Below are 6,000 nucleotides of genomic sequence, written 5' to 3' on the forward strand. Positions count from 1 at the left end.
AACAAGTACATCCCTTCCCAATTTATTTCTACATCCAATTTTTACGCATTCCATTTAAAAAGTTTAATTTCCTACCTTTTTTGGGATTAGGCACTGCCTTGAGATTAATATGTATTGAATACACGCATAAACCTATATATTCTCTAACAATACCTATTTAATATGAACAATTGTATATTAAACAAGGACGTCTATTTATATCACTATAATACGAGATAATAATAGCCACATTAGTGCTAAATGTTGACCTAATAAGGAATTATAGACAGGCTTTGACCCAGAAATTAGCATTAGGTTTACCTGTGGTGGACTTAACGTTAATCTCTTCAAGTTTAGCACTAAGACTATAATTAACGTTCCACATGTAATATAATGTATTTTAAATTCGCCTTATTATTAGTGAACTACGCACATATTTAAGCGCGGTATAGTGTATTAATTGATTTGAGTATGTATAATAATTATCTGATTCTTATTATATTTATTGAAGTGTCTTGTGATCTTTTTATAAAATTACGTCAAAGTTTATCGAATAGTATTGAATCTATAAACTCCCAAATCTTTAACAACAACAGTTACTTGTTTGAAGTTTGAAGATATTTATTATATATATCCTAGATAATAATTTAGAGTGCCGAGTGTACACAAGATTTCTAACCAAAAAAAAAGCAGATTGTGACATTTTAAAATAAACGAAAATCATTTACTAATGCTATCACATTAAAAAAATCAAATATCTTTTGAAAACTTGTATTATAAAAGTTAAATGCTATTTATCATCATTGACAAGGCTTTAATTTATTTCTTATCTATATTTAATGTAAGTCATATTTACGATTGGCGACAAAAATAAAAATTCTATCTACGCCTGAAGGTTGATTGATTAGAATAATATTAGGATAGATTAATGATGATAGGATGGGGATTTACTCTGGAGGTTTTGAGTGTCTGAAAATAAATATTATAAGATATTTTTATTGTTATACATTTTTATTAAAAATTAAAGCAACCTTATTCTTCCAAGCCTTTTCTTTATATTTTCAACCCATAGAGGCTCACCGCAAAGCATAGGTGACACACACACACATACACACATATATATATATACATAAATATATATATATATAGCTTTGGAAAAGATTGTGTTTTAGTGTAGCGATCTCTCTCCATCATGTGATTATTCTGGGGTCACTTGATCAATTGCATTATTTTAAAACTAGCTTGAATGCGAAACGCGCTATCATTAATATACTTTCTGCCCTGAAAGACTTCGTAAAGTTAAGTTATTATATGATATTATCTACTAAATTATAATAAAAACTTTAAGGCATGCGAAATATTCTCCTATCGCTGATTTTTTTTATCTTGTGCCTTAATGGAATACGAATGAAAAATTGGTGAATTGTACCATCTAAATAGATGAAATAGAAGTATTAATTAATGTCTATGAAATTTTGACGGACAATTTCATTCGTGTTTGTGTTCAACGCCTAACCTCAACAAAGCGTTACTAATTAAAACGTCTACATAAAGTATTTGACTCGGATTGTGTGGTTTCACAAGCGTTTGTAATCAATCCGATCGAGCATCGGGTTTTCGGTCACAAATCAAAGGAGACTTACCACAAGCGCACTCAGTCTCGTTTTTGCACTTAAAAATAAATTACTCACTCAAGCATGTGAATTTTTGAGAAATATTAGATTCTTAAAATCAAGATGTGAACGACCCTATTATTAGCTTAAAAGAATTGTGTTCAAAATATAAAATTACACAATAAGCCGTTTACCGAGTTAGTAGTTAGTAGTTAGTAGTTTATTTTCTCTAGTTGTTTCATCCAAAAAGACTTTAATTCTTTAAAATTTAATATTTTTTGATTACTTTTAAGAAATATTTAGTTCACACAAGCCGTACGACCGTAGAGTTTTGTAGTTTGCTTAAATTTATAACAGCATACAAGAATCATATAATAATCACTAGTTGGTTCACGCCGGCTTCGCAAACTTAATTAGCGCCTCGTCAATCGGGGCGGGCGGAATTTCAGAAACGGCGTTCTTTGGTTATCATATTTAATGGAATCATACACCGATTAGTGCCAAACACAGACTCTGAACTAACACACTCCAAAACAAAACACTAACTCCTGAAGATGCCCCGTGGAGGGGTGAAACACGTGTTGAGTGATTTGACGGTGGCAGTTGTGTAATTCGCATTGTTTGCCACATACGCATTTACCAGCGGGCTGGCGGGCGGTGTACTTTGTTGGACGACTTCCACTGCATGTGCGGAAGTGGCTAAATATTGGTCCTTTTCTTACTTTGGTTATCACTACTGAAAAAGTATTTTCATACTAAATTTCTTTATACCTCAGGTTTCCAGAGACATTGTTATAGATTAGTGCATAGGCAGAAATCTCATATATATATGTATACACACACACACACACACACACACACATATATATATATATATATATATATATATATATACAGATTACATTGCACAACAATATCTTTTTGAAGTTAGTTGTCTGTCTGTTGTAATAAATGACGAAATATTTTCTGTTATTGGAACAAGACTACATCATCATCATATTAGCGGATAGATCCCTGCAAACCGATGGCCTTCTCAAAAGATTGCCAAGTTATTTTGCGCTTCTCGCATCCAGCGACTCGACGAAATCCAGCGACGAAAACAATAAAAGTTTTTGTTCCATTTCGCTTTAGTGAGTATGATTAAAAATCAAAGTTTTACAAGAAAAGTATAAGGTAAATACAGTTTAACTTATTTAATGAAACTCTGCTACCCTACTTTATAAATAAATAGAGTCAAAATAAATAAACCATATTTCTTGTGTAACTCTAAATTAAAGTCTCATTCATCCAATATAATTAATGTTTTATACAAAATTTTCAATTTTGATGTTATTTTGTACTTACGATATACTGATATGATATACTGGTAAACTTCTACATTTATTCAATGACAAAATGGTAGTGGATATAAAATTCTTACTGAAACCGTGTATAAACTACAAATTAAACTAATCACTTACTTGTAAATTATTGTATTCAAAATAGTTCCCTTGACAATAGACACAGTGTTGGCATTACACTATTGTGAGAAAAACGGCGCATTCCTCCTTAATGATTAATTTTCTCCTAACCGAATGCTGCCATTGCCTCTTCGACGTCTTTAAGCCATATTCCTTGGGGTTTTTTTTTATATTTGGCAATAAATGTAAGCCCCATGATCGGATGTGGAAAATGATCCAACAATTCCAATATATTCCCTCCGTTTCAGGATCAAATCAGTAGATCTAAATTTCGTCATCTACGAACGTGTTAAAAAATACTGTATGTAATTGCCCGACGTCTAAGGGTATAAATTAATGTACGGGTGTACTATCAATAATAATCTAACCTCACACCCGTCGGGTTAACAAAAAATTTTGATATCCCACTGCACAGTACGAATCTTATTGTATATTACACGATTGGCAGAATGTTCAACATTTATATTTGATTCATATTTGAGGAATATTCGACTTGGAGATTTTTGAAAACTAGAAATTCGTACAAGAATATAATGTAATACTTTAGATAAAGTATCTATAAAATCTCTGTAATGAAAGAGCACTTGGCATATAATTAATTTCACATACATTATTTTTGAACTCTTTTTAATACTTTAGAGTTTCGTATTGTTTTTACAATTAAAGCATTTATTAAACATTACGCTAGTGGTTGGGAAAGAGCCCTCGTTCGACCATTTAAGCCGCGATGTCAAAAATTAAGATTGCCTAAACAGTCGCCGACTTTCGTAAGAAGATGGCATTGCCATGGCATTAAAAGGAAAATTGAAGATTAAATAAGCCAGCATTATTGTAGTAGTTTCAATGAATAAATAAAAGCCCGACGAGAGCCTGTGACCTGAAAGTAACCCAAAGTACAATAAATATAATAACCAACTGTTCTCGGTAAAGTAGACTGAGATATGGTCTAGAATAAGGACTAAATATAGACAAACATAAATTGATTAATTTAAATTGATTAGCAATAAAGATAATGTAAATAGATTTAAATAAGTCATATATATTTATATATACATGTGTATATATATATATACATGTATATATGTATATATATATATATATATATATATCCTAGATGTTTAGGATAAAGATGATTTTTGAATATTATATATAATAGCTGTGCTAGGTTTCGTAACCTAGGAATCAAATTTACTTTAATAACAGTCTATGTATCTAGATATATGTATCTAGATACATAGACTGTTATTAAACTAAATTTTTAACTAACCACATCAGGAGAAAATGTTAAAGAAAGCATAATCATGGTCATGGTTGTGTACTCCTGCCTACAATAGGCAAACATACTATAATTTTGTTTTATATATAATACAAAACTAATGTAAAATTATATTGTTTTCCTATTTGCGTATCTAATTGAAACAAATAAATAAATGTTATAACATATGTTAAATTGTAACAAATATATACCAAGTGATATTATTTCCCCAAAAAGAATTTTCTTATCCGATATATTAACGTAAATATTTATTGCATCATATTTCTTCACAGGTGTAAAGGAAATAAAACGTGCAATACATATACGATTTTTCTTGTGAAGCGGCGCAAGTGTAAGATGACATTTTCCACCTGAGATATTTTACCTGAAAATATCGAAACTAGAATTATTTAATATATTGTTGGTTCAAATGACGAAATCATTTTTAAGTAATATTATTATTTGTTGGTAGAGTCAAGATTATGTAAGCTGTTTTATTATTTGTTTCGAAATACATTCTGATTTATATTGATTTATTTCGTGTAACTAATAAAAAACACTAGTCATCAATTCCGTTTCACTATTTAAACAACATCGTTTACGGCATAAAATTTCAACGTCAATATATCCGTCAAAATACCAAGAGGGTTTATAAAAAAATGAATTATTTATACGCCGAATTATTAAGTCGCCTTTTTTAACAAGACAAATAAGGCTGCTGATACACAAATGCGTTTTGAAAATGACGGAATAATGGAGATAAGTCTAAAATCGATTACGATTAAAAGTACAAAAATGAATTAAAGAAACAAATAAAAGTGACGCTTCTTTATTATTAATATCCTACCTCATGCATGTAAGAAAATATAAAGAATAAGTTAGTCGAATTTGTAAAAAAAAAATTGCGCCACTAATTTGTAACTATCATGCGATATTTAGTCTGACCTAAATTCACAGATTTCGTGCTTTTGCACGTTTTCCTTCCATTCATCCAGTAACTTTTTAAATCATTGTCACCTGCAATTAGTTATTAGATTTTCATCGTCATAACTTCAGCTAAAGGATGTCCACTGCCTGCCTATAGATTTTTAATAAGTCGTGTTGAAAGCAGGCTGCAGCTAGCATCTTCCGACGACCTAACTAAGTCCACGTTGGGGGAGGACCTCTTATGCTACTTACAGATCTGAGTTTTCCATTCTAAAACTTCGAGGCCTAGTGGCAAGGCTATGTGATGTTTTACAACCGGGTCTTATTGGATTAGATAGTTTGTTATAAACATGATTAAAATAGAATAAAATATTTTTGCATTTCGCTCTACGATTTAACGAGTGAGAAACTTTCACGTCACGTGTGTTTATTTATATGACCTTCATCAGGATATAATTAGGCGCCTCGTGCATTTCACAATGAACGGTCGGCGAATCACAACCGCACCAAACTAAACCTAGTTTATTTATTTCTACTTCTAACTTTTAACGACGTCGGAATCAAACAAACAATGAAATGTCGCTCTATTATTATTTCACAATATTGAATATTGCGCAACGGTTATTGTATTTTTCTGAGAGCTGAAAATAAATTAGTCTGTACGTTATGAAATATTTAAGTGAATTGTTCCAGAAAATTCGTATACAATATTTTAAATCAAATCAAACTGCCGTAGCAATTGAGCGAAAAGGAGTATTAAAATAAA

General features: G+C 30.7%; 1 long non-coding RNA gene across 1 annotated transcript; it reads right to left on the reverse strand.

Moving 5' to 3' along the window:
* Positions 1-3,683: 3,683 nt before the first annotated feature.
* Positions 3,684-5,786, reverse strand: LOC137921123 (uncharacterized). Its single transcript, XR_011107363.1, has 3 exons — positions 5,487-5,786; positions 4,520-4,692; positions 3,684-3,929 (listed from the first exon to the last, which is right to left on the reverse strand). It is a non-coding gene; the product is annotated as an uncharacterized lncRNA (long non-coding RNA).
* Between the last annotated feature and the right edge of the window lie 214 nt (positions 5,787-6,000).

This window comes from Battus philenor, unplaced genomic scaffold (genome assembly GCF_028537555.1).
Source record: "Battus philenor isolate CCGP_79_NKW_IND1 unplaced genomic scaffold, ilBatPhil1.0.hap1 SCAF_1, whole genome shotgun sequence".
Classification (NCBI taxonomy): domain Eukaryota; kingdom Metazoa; phylum Arthropoda; class Insecta; order Lepidoptera; family Papilionidae; genus Battus; species Battus philenor.